The sequence below is a fragment of the Schistocerca serialis genome, chromosome 3, assembly GCF_023864345.2.
Source record: "Schistocerca serialis cubense isolate TAMUIC-IGC-003099 chromosome 3, iqSchSeri2.2, whole genome shotgun sequence".
Classification (NCBI taxonomy): Eukaryota; Metazoa; Arthropoda; class Insecta; order Orthoptera; family Acrididae; genus Schistocerca; species Schistocerca serialis.
This window is the reverse complement of record NC_064640.1, coordinates 543,823,378-543,842,571: the sequence shown is the minus strand read 5'-3', so window position 1 is coordinate 543,842,571 and position 19,194 is coordinate 543,823,378.

The window sequence follows — 19,194 nt, the reverse complement described above, 5'->3', positions numbered from 1 at the left end:
CGATCAATCCCTAATAAACTAGGAGGTGTTATTGCATTATTCTTATCAATTAGAATCTTAATAATTTTACCATTTTCTAATAAAACACCATTCCGAGGTATTCAATTCAATCCTATCAATCAGATTTTATTCTGAATTATAGTAGTTGTTGTATGCCTATTAACATGAATTGGAAAACGACCTGTTGAAGAACCTTACATTATAACAGGACAAATCTTAACAATCATCTACTTTACATTCTTCTTAATTTATGCACATGTTGCAAACGCATGAGATAAACTAATTAAGGGGTAATAAGTTAATTAGCTTAGGAAAAGCATATGTTTTGAAAACATAAAACTAGAAGTTTAACTCTTCTATTAACTTTTCTTAAGAAATTTCACTAAATAAATGAAATAAATATTATCTTTACACCAACAAAGAAAATAAAAGAATTTAAAGATAATGGCAAAAAACTTTTTCAAGCTAAGTACATTAACTTATCATAACGAAAACGTGGTAATGTCCCACGAACTCAAATAAAAAATAACAGCAAACTTAATAAAAAATATAAAAGAATAAAAGTCACCATCTAAAAAAATTAAAGCTAATAATATTCTTATAAAAACAATTCTAGTATACTCAGCTAAAAAAATTAAAGTAAAACCACCTGCACCATATTCAATATTAAAACCTGAAACTAACTCAGATTCACCTTCGGCAAAGTCAAAAGGAGAACGGTTAGTCTCAGCTAAACAAGAAGCAAAACAAGCTAAAGCTAAAGGAAAAGAAATAATAATAAATCAACAATAAATCTGATAATCTATAAAATCAAACATGTTATAACTACCAATTAAAATAATTAAAGATAATAAAATTAAAGCCAAACTAACTTCGTACGAAATTGTTTGAGCAACAGAACGAAGAGAACCTAGTAAAGAATAATTTGAATTAGAAGACCAACCAGCAATTATAACAGTATAAACACCTTATGTAGTAGAACATAAAAGAAACAAAAATCCATAAGAAAAAGAACACATATAAATTAAGTAAGGGAAAATCACTCCAACAGCCAAGGAAATTATTAAATTAAAAACACGAGAAAATTAATAAAGTAAAAAATTAGATATAATAGGAATTGGCTGCTCCTTACAAATTAACTTGATAGCTTCACTAAAGGGTTGAGGAATTCCAACAAAACCTACCTTATTTGGACCCTTTCGAATTTAAATGTAACCTAAAACTTTATGCTCTAATAAAGTTAAAAAAGCAACACTAATTAAAACACAAATAACTAATAAAAGAAAATTCAAAATAAACATAAATAAATCATAAAGTATCAATACTATTTGTAGAAAAAATCTACATAAATGAAATCTAAATTCAACACAGTAATCTGTCAAAATAGTAATTTAATTAGTATTAATCAATAAAATAAAAAATATTTCAACCATATGGACCTTTCATACTAATATGAATTAATAATCTTAGGATAGAAACCGACCTGGCTCACATTAGTCTGAACTCTGATCATGTAAGAATTTAAAGGTCTAACAGACCTAATTACTGGGCTACCGCACCCAAAATTTTTCTTAATCCAACATCGAGGTCGCAATCTGCTTTGTCGATATGAGCTCTCAAAAACGATTACGCTGTTATCCCTATGGTAACTTAATCTTATGATCATAAATTATGGATCAAAACATCAAACATAAATAAATGATATAATAATGAAGAGTTTATTTATTCTTCATGTCACCCCAACAAAACATTATCATTAAATATAGAAGGACAAACAAAAAACTATATAAAAATAAAATGTTAAGCTCCATAGGGTCTTCTCAACCGAAAGGAAAAATTTAAGCCTTTTGACTCAAAAGTTAAATTCAAAAATTTATTAAGAGACAGTTGACTTCTCGTCAAGCCATTCATTCCAGCTACTAATTAAGAGACTAATGATTATGCTACCTTTGCACGGTGAAAATACCGCGGCTCTTTAAAAATCTGCTCAGTGAGCAGGCCTGACCTCAAAGTATTTTCAAGAGGACTTGTTTTTGACAAACAGGGGGAAATCAATTTTGCCTAGTTCCTTATAATAAATTCACAAGGTAAAAATTATATACAAATAAATATACTAATTCTATCGTTATTACAAAAATTTTACAATTAAATTTATAATCTTAATACAAAACCTAAAATAATAATAAAACCAAAAATAAAAATAATGAACTAAAATATAATCTTAGAGATAGCTGGTTTAAAGCTTACTATTATATTATATAAAACAAATTATAGGTTATTAACTTCAAAGCTTAACCCTTAAAGAAAAAATAAGTTAATATTTATACCTAAAAAATTAAATAAAAACAATTAATTTCAAAAAATTAAATTTTATCTTAAGAAACTAGATATTTTGGGAAACGATTAACATCTCATTTCTATAAATAATTTAATAATAATTATGATACATTAACTATAAGTTATTTATAAATCAACCCAAATCAAGACAAATAAAGTAAATACTAAAATTTTGATAAACCCTGATACAAAAGTTTTAAAGTTTAGAATAATATTTCATAAAACAATTACATTACCAATAAACTATAATCTAAAAAGTCAATTCTACCAAACATACTAAGACAAAATTCGACAAAATTATTTTTATTAAATAATTAAATAAGCAAAAAATAAATATAATAAAATAAATAATCAAGATATCCTGATTTGCACAGAAAAATTTTCAGTGTAAATGAAACACTTTACTAATAAGTTATATCTAGAAACTCTTCCTAGATACACTTTCCAGTACATCTACTATGTTACGACTTATCTCATCTAAATTGAAGCTAAATTACAATAATAAAATAGAATAATCAATAATGAGAGCGACAGGCGATGTGTACACACCTCAGAGCCAATATCAGTTAAATTAAATAAATTAAATTACTATCAAATCCACCTTCATTAGTAGTATTTCACCATCAAATCCGTTATAAACAAAAATCTATTGTAACCCACCTCCTCTTAACTATAAGCTGCACCTTGACCTGAAATATTTTATAATTATAAATCTTGAGAATTATAACTCTAAAAAGATTCTCTGATAACGGAGATATACAAACAAATAAATTAAGTAGAGTAAATCGTGTATTATCAATCACGGGGTAGGTTCCTCTGAATGGAATGAGATACCGCCAAATTCTTTGGGTTTAAAGACGTTAACTAATAGTACCCTGGTAAATATGATTAACATTTAAAATAATAGGGTATCTAATCCAAGTTTATTATTCAAATTTCACAGATTCATAAAAAGAGCTATAAATAAATTTTAACATTTCACCTTACAAATTTATATTTTAACCCTAAAAATATAAACAACTGTTTTAACCAATAATATTCACTTGTATCAATCGTATAACTGCGGCTGCTGGCACGAATTATCGCGATACTAAATCAATTGCTAAATCCAAAATCACTTGATAATTAAATCAAATTACTGCAAAATAGAACATTTAGTTTAACAAAACTTACATATAATACAAAGAAAAAGTGAATAAATAAGCAAGAATAAAACTTTTGGAAACAAAATAAGAAATTTAAAAATTTATAAATATAAGAAAAAATAAAAGATTTAAATATTTAAAGAAAAAAAAGAAAAACCACAAAAAATGACAAAAAAAGGAACACACCCTCAAATGACCACAACAACTACTCTATTATATATAAATAAAGATTAATATGGAACATGTATACCAATAAATGTATTATGTTCTTCCTTTTTAATCTTTCTTTTCATCATTTAATAATTATAAAATAACATTATAGGTTTTTAAATTTAATTAAATGTAATATATTAATATAAATTATTTATTACATATAATACATATTCAAATTATACTAACCGAGATTAATTAATTTGAAATTACCAAAATAATACATAAACAAATTTTAAAAAAAGATTTTAATTGATATATTAAATATAAATGAAGTGCCTCACTAAAGGGTTACCTTGATAGGGTAAATCAAGTAAATAAAATTACCTTCATTAAAAATTACATAAGACAGAATTAAACTACCTCCTTTAGTATCAAAAACTAACGTGCATATACACCTTAATGTAAAAACGTAAGCTAAACAAGCTAATGGGTTCATACCCCATTTATAGAGGTGTCAATCCTCTCCTTTTTAATGACCAACAACTCTACAAAACTTCTCTTCCTATCAACATTAATGATAGGAACGATCCTGTCCATTTCATCAAACTCCTGATTTGGGGTTTGAATAGGACTTGAGATCAACTTACTTTCATTTATTCCGCTCCTAACAAGAAATAAAAATATTATAATAAATGATCATCAATTAAATATTTTATTGTCCAAGCAATAGCATCGACAATACTATTATTTTCAGTTTTGCTGATTCAAATAAAGTATCCAATAGGATGAGAAACAGAATTAATTCCATCAATAATAATTAGATCTAGATTATTATTAAAGATCGGGGCTGCACCCTTTCATTTCTGATTTCCAGAAGTATAGGAGCTTCAAGATGAAATAACTGTTTAACACTAATAACATGGCAAAAAATTGCCCCAATAATGGTATTATCATATTGTATTCAACTAAGAACTTTCTTTTGAACAATTATCATTCTAAGAATTATTATTGGGGCAATAGGTGGTTTAAATCAAACATCTCTATGACAACTTCTAGCATATTCCTCAATTAGACATTTAGGGTGAATAATCAGATCCCTAACAGTTAGAGAAAACATTTGAGAACTATACTTTATTATTTACTCACTATTAAGATTAATTATGGTCTTATTATTTAAGCAAATAAATCTATTTTTTATTAACCAAATTTATTCAGCCAGAAATATAAAAACTGAAATTAAATTCATAATATTTTTATCTCTTTTATCCCTAGGTGGTTTACCACCATTCCTTGGATTTCTACCAAAATGAATTGTAATACAATCATTGATAGAAAATAACATAACAACTATTATGACAATTATGGTTGTATTAACTACAATTACACTTTATTATTATATACGTATTAGATTCTCAGCCCTAATTATGTCATACACAGAAAATTCGTGATCTATAAAAATAAAGTCTCAAAAATCAAGAATTATTCTTCCTATAACAGTAATAATTTCAACAATAGGACTAATCTCAACATCAACCTTAATCTCATTATACTAAGGACTTAAGTTAACCAAACTAATAACCTTCAAAGTTATAATTAAAAGAATAATCTTTTAGGCCTTAGTAAAATTTTACACCTTAGAATTGCAGTCTAGAATCATAATTGAATATAAGGCCTAAAGCATGGTAAGAGAGAAACATCTCATAAGTAGATTTACAGTAGTCAGAAACGCCACAGTAAATTTAGGAGAGGAATTTACTCCATAAATGACAACAGATTTAAGAAATTAAACATGAAAGGAATCCAACAGAAACCTTTCATAGCAACATCACCAATACGATTAGAAAGTGCAGTTAACATACCCGCACTATAACATATCACATTTTGATAATAAATAACTAAACAATAAGAAACTACACCTAAACCATCCCATCCCAATAAAATTCTAATCAAATTTGGACTGATAATTAAAAAACCTATAGAAAGAATAAATATTAATACAATAATAATAAAACGATTTATATTTTTTTCTCCCGACATATAATCCTCTCTTTAATAAATAACCATAGAAGAAATATACATAACAAAAGACATAAAAATAAGACATTCAATCCAAAATTAAAGTCATAACAACCATAGAACCATTTAAATTAAAAAGTTCTCATTCAACAAAAACCCTATAATCAATTATTAAATAATAAATACCCAAAATAAAAATTACAGTTCTACAAAAAATAAAGAAAAAAAACTCAAAGAACAAATACAAAACAAACTCATGTCCTAAGATGAAAAATTCATATCATTGATTCTACAAAACAACATTTTTAATTAAAATACTTAAGCAACCTAAACAAAAAAAATACTCTCCCTTTAAACAAAGAATATTTAAAGGCAATCAATGTAAAAGTAAAAGATGATATTCACGAAAATAACCAAGAGAACAAGTGTAAACACCAGAATAATAATTACCATGCTGAGAATAAGAATACATATATAAAGTATAAACAGCTCTAAAAAAAGACAAAAAAATTAAAGCAAAAAATCTAAAAGAAGATCAAGATATAATTCTGTTTAATAACATAAGTTCACCTACCAAATTTAAAGGAGGAGCAGCTATATTAGAAGATCTCAAAAGGAAACATCATAAAGCCATTCTTGGTATCAAATTAATTATACCCTTGTTAATTAATAATTTTCGTCTACCTAAACGCTCATAAATAATATTAGATAAACAAAATAAACCAGAAGAACACAAACCATGACCAACCATTAAAGAAACAGAACCCATACAACCTCATCAATTCATAGTTATCAATCCTCCAATAACCATTCTTATATGAGCAACAGAAGAATATGCAATTAAAGACTTTAAATCAACCTGACGAAAACAAATAAATCTAACTATAACCCCACCAGATAAACCTAAAGACAATCAAAAATAACTAAACTTTAAACCCAAATAAGAAATAACCTTCATAACACGAAAAAGACCGTAACCACCTAACTTTAATAAAACACCAGCAAGAATCATTCTACCTGAAATAGGGGCCTCAACATGGGCCTTAGGAAGCCACAAATGAACCAAAAATATCGGCATCTTAACTACAAAAGCAAGAATTATAAACACATAAGGTAAAAAATAATAAGAACCAAAAACAACCAATAAAGGAAAATTTAAAGTATTAGAAAAATCATAAACCTTAAATAACACTAATAATAAAGGCAATGTAGCAACCAGAGTATAAAAAATTAAATAAACACCAGCCTGCAACCATTCAGGTTGATAGCCTCAACCCAAAATCAAAAGTAAAGTAGGAACCAATCTAGGCTCAAAAAAAAATATAAAAAGAAAGAAGACTCAATCTAGCAAACGAACAATAATGCATAATCATTAAAATTAAGACTATACAGACAAAAAAATTAGAATGATAAGAACTTAAATAAACTGAACCTCTAGCAGTAATTATTAAGGAACAAATTCAAAAACTAAGCAGAATCAAACTAAAGGAAAAATAATCAATACCAAAATAATATCTAATCATATTCAGATCTGCATATGAATAAACATAAATCATAAAAACAAAACTAGACAGAAACATTAAAGAATGAACCAACCATCAACAATTATTGACCAAACAAAGAGGGATCAAAAAAATAGTTATAAATAAATACTGTAATATAAAGATAAACCAAAAGAATTAAAAAAATCATTCCCATGAGAACGAATTATTGAAACTAAAATAGAAAGACCTAAAGCACCTTCACAAACAGAAAAAACCAAAAAAATAACAGGAAAAAAATAATCATAATCAGACTCAATAAGAAAAACAATAACCAATATAAATAAAGAAAGAACAATATATTCTAATATCAAAACAATCATTAATATGCTTATGTTTAGAAGAAAAAACATAAACACCAGCAAAATAAATCAATAAAGAACTAAAGACAGATAATATAAACAATAGTTTTAATAGTTTAAAAAAAACGCCGGTCTTGTAAACCGGAAATAAGTCCAGCCCCCACTTTTAAAATTTCAGAGGTGGAAAAGCTTTCCATTATCAGTCCCCAAAACCAATATTTTTAATAAACTAACCCCTGAAATGATCAAAATAATAATTATATCGCTATCAAACGTAATAAATATTAATTTTATTAATTTAAGACACCCAATATCAATAATGCTTTTCATTATCCTACAAACTTCTCTAGTTGGACTAATAACAGGAACAATAATGGAAAGATATTGATTATCATATATTTTATTTTTAACGTTTCTTGGTGGTATATTAGTTCTATTTATTTATATTACGAGAATTGCATCAAACGAAATATTTCGACCTAAATCAATTACGATAATTATTACCTTAACAATTTGAATATTTATCATATCAACATTAATTATTTTAGATATAACATTATTTATAGACTTTTCCAAAAATACTGAAACTATAAATATTGATAATTCAATCAATTATCAAGAAATAACAATATCTTTAGAAAAACAATATAATAGACCAACATTCATTATCACAATAATAATAATAATTTATTTATTTTTAGCACTATTAGCAGTTGTTAAAATCACCAACATTAACCAGGGGCCTATTCATAAAATAAGATAATTTACTAATGAATAAACCCTTACGATTGAGACATCCTTTAATTAAAATCATTTATAACTCTTTAGATGATTTACCTGCACCAACAAATATTTCATTTTGATGGAATTTTGGGTCCCTACTAGGGTTATGTTTGGTAATTCAAATTGTAACTTGACTATTTTTAGCTATACATTATACATCAAATATTGAAATAGCATTTAGTAGTGTAGTTCACATCTGCCGAGACGTAAATAATGGCTGAATTAGTCGAACCTTAAATGCAAATGGAGCTTCTAAATTTTTTATTTGTATTTATTTACATGTCGGATGAGGAAATTACTATGGATCTTACATATACATACACACCTGAATAATTGGTACAGTATTCCTATTCTTAGTTATAGCAACTGCATTTATAGGATACGTTTTACCTTGAGGTCAAATATCATTCTGAGGTGCGACAGTAATTAGTAATTTATTATCAGCAATTCCGTATTTAGGAACAGATATAGTTCAATGAGTATGAGGAGGGTTTGCTGTTGATAATGCAACATTAAATCGATACTTTACATTCCATTTTGTACTACCGTTTATTATTGCTGCAATGGCAGCAATTCATTTATTCTTCCTCCACCAAACAGGGTCTAATAACCCCTTAGGCCTAAATGGAGACATTGAAAAAATCCCATTTCACCCATACTTTACTTTCAAGGACTCTATTACTTTTGTATTAATAACATTATTATTAATTGTACTGTGCCTGATTAATCCTTACCTCCTGGGAGATCCAGATAATTTTGTACCTGCCAACCCGTTAGTAACCCCCGTCCATATTCAACCAGAATGATATTTCTTATTTGGATATGCAATTCTACCATCAATCCCTAATAAACTAGGAGGTGTTATTGCATTATTCTTATCAATTAGAATCTTAATAATTTTACCATTTTATAATAAAACACCATTCCGAGGTATTCAATTCTATCCTATCAATCAGATTTTATTCTGAATTATAGTAGTTGTTGTATGCTTATTAACATGAATTGGACAACGACCTGTTGAAGAACCTTACATTATAACAGGACAAATCTTAACAATTATCTACTTTACATACTTCTTAATTAATGTACATGTTGCAAACGCATGAGATAAACTGATTAAGGAATAATAAGTTAATTAGCTTAGGAAAAGCTTATGTTTTGAAAACATAAAACTAGAAGTTTAACTCTTCTATTAACTTTTCTTAAGAAATTTCACTAAATAAATGAAATAAATATAATCTTTAAACCAACAAAGAAAATAAAAAAATTTAAAGATAATGGCAAAAAACTTTTTCATGCTAAGTACATTAACTTATCATAACAAAAACGTGGTAATGTCCCACAAACTAAAATAAAACCAAAGGACATAACAGCAAGCTTAATAAAAAATATAAAAGAATAAAGTCACCACCTAAGAAAATTAAAGCTAATAATATTCTTATAAAAACAATTCTAGTATACTCAGCTAAAAAAATTAAAGTAAAACCACCTGCACCATATTCAATATTAAAACCTGAAACTAACTCAGATTCACATTCGGCAAAGTCAAAAGGAGTACGGTTAGTCTCAGCTAAACAAGAAGCAAAACAAGCTAAAGCTAAAGGAAAAGAAATAATAATAAATCAACAATGAAGCTAATAATTTTTTAATCAAACATAAAAACATAAAAAAACAAAAATCCATAAGAAAAAGAACACATATAAGTTAAGTAAGGGAAAATCACTCAAACAGCCAAGGAAATTATTAAATTCAAAACAGGAGAAAAGTTATAAAGTAAATAATTAGATATAATAGGAATTTGCTGCTCCTTACAAATTAACTTGATAGCATCACTAAAGGGTTGAGGAATTCCAACAAAACCTACCTTATTTGCACCCTATCGAATTTGAATGTAACCTAAAACCCTACACTCTAATAAAGTTAAAAAAGCAACACTAATTAAAACATAAATAACTAATAAAAGAAAATTCAAAATAAACATAAATAAATCATAAAGTATCATAACTATTTGTAGAAAAAATCTACATAAATGAATTCTAAATTCAACACATTAATCTGTCAAAATAGTAATTTAATTAGTAATAATCAATAAAATAAAAAATGTTTCAACCATATGGTTCTTTCGTACTAATATGAATTAATAATCTTAGGATAGAAACCGACCTCGCTCACGCCGGTCTGAACTCAGATCATGTAAGGATTTAAAGGTCAAACAGACCTAATTCCTGGGCTACTGCACCCAAAATTTTTCTTAATCCAACATCGAGGTCGCAATCTGCTTTGTCGATATGAGCTCTCAAAAACAATTATGCTCTTATCCCTAAGGTAACTTAATCTTATGATCATAAAGTATGGATAAAAACAACAAACATAAATCAATGATATAATAATGAAGAGTTTATTTATTCTTCATGTCACCCCAACAAAACATCATCATTAAATATAGAAAGACAAACAAAAAACTATATAAAAATAAAATGTTAAGCTCTATAGGGTCTTCTCGTCCTAAAGAAAAATTTAAGCCTTTTGACTCAAAAGTTAAATTCAAAAATTTATTAAGAGACAGTTGATTTCTCATCAAGCTATTCATTCCAGCCACTAATTAAGAGACTAATTATTATGCTACCTTTGCTCAGTGAGCAGGCCAGACCTCAAAGTATTTTGAAGAAGACATGTTTTTGATAAACAGGCGGAAAGCAATCTTGCCTAGTTCCTTATAATAAATTCACAAGGTAAAAATTATATACAAATAAATATAGTAATTCTATCTTTATTACCAAAACTTTAAAATTAAATTTATAATCTTAATAAAAAACCTAAAATAATTATAAAATCAAAAATAAAAATAATGAACTAAAACGTAATCTTAGAGATAGCTTGTTTAAAGCTTACTATTATATTTTATAAAACAAATTATAGGTTATTAACTTCAAAGCTTATCCCTTAAAGAATAAATAAGTTAATATTTATACTTAAAAAATTAAATAAAAACAATTAACTTCAAAAAATTAAATTTTTTCTTAAGAAACTAGATATCTTGGGAAACGATATACATCTCATTTCTATAAATAATTTAATAATAATTATGATACATTAACTATAAATAATTTATAAATCAACCCAAATTGAGACAAGTAAAGTAAATACTAAAATTTTGATAAACCCTGATACAAAAGGTACAATAAATAAAATCTACTTTTCAAAATTTAAAATAATATTTCATAAAACAATTACATTACCAATAAACTATAATCTAAAAAATCAATTCTACAAAACATACTAAGACAGAATTCGACAAAATTATTTTTATTAAATAATTAAATAAACAAAAAATAAATATAATAAAATAAATAATCAAGATATCCTGATTTGCACAGAAAAATTTTCAGTGTAAATGAAACACTTTACTAATAAGTTATATCTTGAAACTCTTCCTAGATACACTTTCCAGTACATCTACTATGTTACGACTTATCTCATCTAAATTGAAGCTAATTTAAAATAATAAAATAGAATAATCAATAATGTGAGCGACGGGCAATGTGTACACACCTCAGAGCCAATATCAGTTAAATTAAATAAATTAAATAACTATCAAATCCACCTTCATTAATAGTATTTCACCAACAAATCTGTTATAAACAAAAATCTATTGTAACCCAACTCCTCTTAACTATAAGCTGCACTTTGACCTGAAATATTTTATAATTATAAATCTTGAGAATTATAACTCTAAAAAGATTCTCTGATAATGGAGATATAGAAACAAATAAATTAAGTAGAGTAAATCGTGTATTATCAATCACAGGGTAGGTTCCTCTGAATGGAATGAGATACCGCCAAATTCTTTGGGTTTAAAGACCTTAACTAATAGTACCCTGGTAAATATAATTAACATTTAAAATAATAGGGTATCTAATCCTAGTTTATTATTCAAATTTCACAGATTCATAAAAAGAGCTATAAATAAATTTTAACATTTCACCTTACAAATTTATATTTTAACCCTAAAAATATAAACAACTGTTTTAACCAATAATATTCACTTGTATTAATCGTATAACCACGGCTGCTGGCACGAATTATGCTGATACTAAATCAATTGCTAAATCCAAAATCACTTGATAATTAAATCAAATTACTGCAAAATAGAACATTTTGTTTAACAAAACTTACATAAAATACAAAGAAAAAGTGAATAAATAATCAAGAATAAAACTTATGGAAACAAAATAAGAAATTTAAAAATTTATAAAAATAAGAAAAAATAAAAGATTCAAATATTTAAAGAAAAATAAAGAAAAAAACACAAAAAAGGACAAAAAAAAGAAACGCACCCTCGAATGACCACAACAACTTCTCTATAATATTTAAATAAAGATTAATATGGAACATGTATACCAATAAATGTATTATATTCTTTCCTATTTAATCTTTCTTTTCACTAATAATAAAGAAAGATTAAATAATATAATAAATATATTTTATATAATTATGTTAATTAATGTAATATGGTATTAATATATAATTAACCTTATATTAAGTTAACTTAAATATTAATTTGTTAAATAATCTAATTATAGAAAATATATTAAATTATATTATTATAATTGATATAATTATTTATTTAAATATAAAATTTTATATTTAATAATATTGATTATATTTATTATATCCAATTATAATAATATTTAATATTAATTTAAATATTATTATATAATTATATTATAATAACCTATTTTAAGCTAAAAACATAAGTTGCTTTAATCCTAGGTAAATATATGTATTAAAATAATCATTAAATAATTATAAAATAACATTATAGGTATTTAAATTTAATTAAATGTAATATATTATTATAAATTATTTATTATATATAATATATATTCAAATTATTCTAACCGAGATAAATTAATTAGAAATAATCCAAAATAATACATAAACAAATTTTTTTAAAAAAATTTTAATTTATATATTAAATATAAATGAAGTGCCTGACTAAAGGGTTACCTTGATAGGGTAAATCAAGTAAATAAAATTACCTTCATTAAAAATTACATAAGACAGAATTAAACTACCTCCTTTAGTATCAAAACTAACTTGCATCATACACCTTAATGGAAAAGGTAAGCTAAACAAGCTAATGGGTTCATACCCTATTTATAGAGGTATCAAACCTCTCCTTTTTAATGACCAACAACTCTACAAAACTTCTCTTCCTATCAACATTAATGATAGGAATGATGCTGTCCATTTCATCAAACTCCTGATTTGGGGTTTGAATAGGACTTGAGATCAACTTACATTCATTTATTCCGCTCCTAACAAGAAATAAAAATATAATAATAAATGAATCATCAATTAAATATTTTATTGTCCAAGCAATAGCATCAACAATACTATTTTTTCAATTTTGCTCATTCAAATAAAGTATCCAATAGGATGAGAAACAGAATTTATTCCATCAATAATAATTAGTTTTAGATTATTATTAAAGATCGGGGCTGCACCCTTTCATTTCTGATTTCCAGAAGTAATAGGAGCTTCAAGATGAAATAACTGTTTAACACTAATAACATGGCAAAAAATTGCCCCAATAATGGTATTATCTTATTGTATTCAACTAAGAACTTTCATTTGAACAATTATCATTCTAAGAATTATTATAGGGGCAATAGGTGGTTTAAATCAAACATCTCTACGACAACTTCTAGCATATTCCTCAAATAGACATTTAGGGTGAATAATCAGATCCCTAACAGTTAGAGAAAACATTTGAGAACTATACTTTATTATTTACTCACTATTAAGATTTAATATTGTCGCATTATTTAAGCAAATAAATCTATTTTTTATAAACCAAATTTATTCAGCCAGAAATATAAAAACTGAAATTAAATTCATAATATTTTTATCTCTTTTATCCCTAGGTGCTTTACCACCATTCCTTGGATTTCTACCAAAATGAATTGTAATACAATCATTGATAGAAAATAACATAACAACTATTATGACAATTATGGTTGTATTAACTACAATTACACTTTATTATTATATATGTATTAGATTCTCAGCCCTAATTATGTCATACACAGAAAATTCATGATCTATAAAAATAAAGTCTCAAAAATCAAGAATTATTCTTCCTATAACAGTAATAATTTCAACAATAGCATTAATCTCAACATCAACCTTAATCTCATTATACTAAGTTAACCAAACTAATAACCTTCAAAGTTATAATTAAAAGAATAATCTTTTAGGCCTTAGTAAAATTTTACACCTCTAGAATTGCAGTCTAGAATCATAATTGAATATAAGGCCTAAAGCATGGTAAGAGAGAAACATCTCATAAGTAGATTTACAGTCTACCACCTTAAATTCAGCCATCTTACCGCAAAAATGATTATTCTCAACAAACCATAAGGATATTGGTGCTTTATAATTCTTATTTGGAGCATGAGCAGGAATAGTAGGAACATCAATAAGAATACTTATTCGTGCTGAACTTGGTCAACCAGGATCTCTAATTAGAGATGACCAAATTTATAATGTCATTATTACAGCCCACGCATTTGTAATAATTTTTTATAGTAATACCTATTTTAATTGGTGGATTTGGTAATTGACTCGTACCATTAATAATTGGTGCACCAGATATAGCGTTCCCACAAATAAATAATATAAGTTTTTGATTACTACCGCCTTCACTAACGCTTCTTCTTACATCTTCTATAGTAGATAACAGTGCTGGTACAGGATGAACAGTTTACCCTCCTCTTGCAGGAGCTATCGCACTTGGGGGGGGGGCATCTGTAGGCCTAGCTATTTTTTCACTTCACTTAGCAGGTGTATCATCTATTCTTGGTGCAGTAAACTTCATTACAACAGCAATTAATATACGATCAGAAAGTATAACTCTAGATCAAACACCTTTATTTGTCTGATCTGTAGCTATTACAGCCCTTCTCCTCCTTTTATCGCTTCCAGTATTAGCAGGGGCTATTACTATACCATTAACAGATCGAAATTTAAATATATCATTCTTTGACCCTGCAGGAGGGGGTGACCCAATTCTATATCAACACCTATTCTGATTCTTTGGACACCCAGAAGTTTACATTTTAATTCTGCCAGGATTTGGAATTATTTCTCACATTGTATGTCAAGAAAGAGGAAAAATTGAATCATTTGGAACATTAGGTATAATTTATGCTATATTATCAATTGGATTAATAGGATTTATTGTATGAGCACATCACATATTCAAAGTAGGAATAGATGTTGACACATGAGCATACTTTACATCAGCAACAATAACTATTGCTGTACCTACAGGAATTAAGGTATTCAGATGATTAGCTACACTATATGGAACTAAATTCAAATTCAATCCACCGCTATTACGAGGTTTAGGATTTATTTTTCTATTCACAATTGGTGGATTAACAGGATTAGTATTAGTAAATTCATCACTTGACATAGTATTACATGATACATATTGTGTAGTAGCTCACTTCCATTATGTGTTATGCATAGGAGCAGTATTCGCAATCATAGGAGGTGTTATTCAATGATACCCATTATTTACAGGATTAACTATAAATAATTCATGATTAAAAATCCAATTTACAATTATATTTATTGGAGTAAACTTAACATTCTTCCCTCAACACTTCCTAGGACTAGCAGGAATACCACGACGATATTCAGACTATCCAGATGCATATACATCATGAAATGTAGTATCAAGAATTGGGTCTACAATTTCTAATGTAGGAATCATTATATTCATTGTAATTATATGAGAAAGAATGGTTACAAACTGGGCAATCATATTTAGAGCTAATTTAAGAAGATCTACAGAAATACTACAAAATAATCCACCTGCAGAACACAGTTACTCAGAACTACCATTAATTTCTAGATTCTAATATGGCAGATTAGTGCAGTACATTTAAGCTCTACAAATAAAGGTTTGACCTTTTATTAGAAAAATTCATTAATGGCAACATGATCAAATTTTTCCCTTCAAGATGGAGCTTCACCATTAATGGAGCAACTATCATTCTACCATGATCATACTATGGTCGTATTATTATTAATTACAGTAATTGTAGGTTATGCCCTAAGTTACATATTATTCATTGCCTATACAAACCGAAACATACTTCATGGACATTTAATTGGAACAATCTGAACAGCACTACCAGCAATTACACTAATTTTTATTGCACTCCCATCATTACAACTACTATATTTACTTGATGATTCAGTAGACGCAATAATCACAATTAAAACAATTTGACGACAATGATACTGAAGATATGAATATTCTGACTTTATAGATGTGGAATTCGACACTTATATAACAACAGAACAAGACCTAGAAAACGACGGATTTCGATTTCTAGATGTAGATAACCGAACAATTCTACCAATAAATATGGAAGTACGAGTATTAACAAGAGCATCAGACGTTCTACACTCATGAACAGTACCTGCATTAGGGGTTAAAACAGACGCAACGCTGGGCCGACTAAACCAAGGAACATTTACAATAAACCGACCTGGACTGTTCTTTGGACAATGCTCAGAAATTTGTGGAGCAAACCACAGATTCATACCAATTGTAATTGAAAGAACTTCAGTAAACTTATTTATCAAGTGATTATCTAAGATAATCTAAGGAGTTAGTTAAAATATATAACATTAGAGTGTCAATCTAAAATAACTAACTAATTAGTACACCTTGAAATACATCAGATGACTGAAAGTAAGTAATGGTCTCTTAAACCAAAAAATAGTAAATTAACGACTACTTCTGATGGGGAAATTTAATCCAAATCCCTCAAATATCCCCTCTCATATGATTCTCCCTATTTATTATATTTTCGACTACATTAATTTTATTTAATCAAATAAACTTTTTCTCATTTAAACCAAATCTTATTAAAAGAGCAGAAAAAAGAACAGTTGATATAAAGAACTTGAATTGAAAATGATAACAAACTTATTTTCAACATTTGATCCATCAACTAATAGCTTCAATTTATCGTTAAATTGAACTAGAACATTCTTAGGATTATTATTAGTCCCATCAAAATTTTGACTTACACCATCACGAATTAATATTATTTGAAATAAACTAAACTTAACCTTACACAATGAATTTAAAACACTACTAGGACCAAATTCATTTAATGGAACAACATTCATCTTCATTTCAATCTTTATTATAATACTATTTAATAATTTCATAGGATTATTTCCCTACATCTTTACTAGAACAAGACATTTAGCATTAACATTTGCAATCGCTCTACCTATATGATTAAGATTTATGTTATTTGGATGAATTAATCATACCAATCACATATTTACACATCTTGTCCCCCAAGGAACACCACCTGCATTAATATCATTTATAGTATTAATTGAAACAATGAGAAATGTCATTCGACCAGGTACACTAGCAGTACGACTAGCAGCAAATATAATTGCAGGACACTTACTATTAACAATACTAGGAAATACAGGACCATCTATAGCAATAAACTAAATTTCACTATTAATTATTGGACAAATACTTCTGTTAATTCTAGAATCAGCAGTAGCAATAATTCAAGCCTATGTTTTCTCAATTTTAAGAACTTTATATTCTAGAGAAGTACACTAATGTAAAATGTTAACAACTCACTCAAACCACACATTCCACTTAGTAGATTACAGACCTTGACCATTAACAGGAGCAATTGGAGCAATAGTTCTAGTATGAGGATTAGCAAAATGATTTCACCTATTTAACATTAACTTATTTATAATCGGATTTGGAATTACCCTAATAACTATAATCCAATGATGAGGAGATGTAGTACGAGAAGGAACATACCAAGGACTACATACGGGATTTGTATCAATTGGATTACGATAAGGAATAATTTTATTTATTGCATCAGAAGTACTATTCTTTGTTTCATTTTTCTGAGCATTTTTTAGAAGACTAGCACCTTCTATTAAACTAGGGATATTATGACCCCCAATAGGAATTCAACCCTTTAATCCTATACAAATTCCATTAATTAATACAGCTGTTCTTTTAGCATCAGGAGTAACAGTAACATGAGCACATCATAGTTTAATAGAATCTAATCATACTCAAGCATTACAAGGACTATTCTTCACAGTACTACTAGGACTATACTTCACTATACTTGAAACATACGAATATTGAGAAGCACCCTTCACCATTGCAGACGCAGTTTATGGATCAACATTCTTTGTTGCAACAGGATTCCATGGTCTACACGTAATTATCGGAACAATTTTCTTATCAACATGTATACTTCGACATTCAATATACCAATTCTCACCAAGACACCACTTTGGATTTGAAGCAGCAGCATGATACTGACACTTTGGAGACGTTGTATGATTATTCTTATACATTTCTATTTATTGATGAGGTAGATAATTGTTTTTCTAGTATAAATAGTACATTTGACTTCCAATCAAAAAGCTTGATATAAATCAAGAAAAACAATCCTAATTTTATCTACAAGAATTTTTATTAGTATTATTATTCCAATAATTGTTATAATCCTTGCAACAACATTATCAAAAAATTAATTAATGACTGAGAAAAAAGATCACCATTTGAGTGTGGATTTGACCCAAAAAGATCAGCACGAATACCATTCTCACTTCGATTCTTCTTAATTGCAGTACTTTTCTTAATTTTTGATGTAGAAATCGCACTAATACTCCCAATTGTAATTATTTTTAAAACTTGAGACATTATAACCTGAACAGTATGAACAATATTTTTTATTATAGTATTATTAGGTGGACTATACCATGAATGAAATCAAGGAGCCTTACAATGAGCAGAATAAAGGGTTGTAGTTAAGCATAACA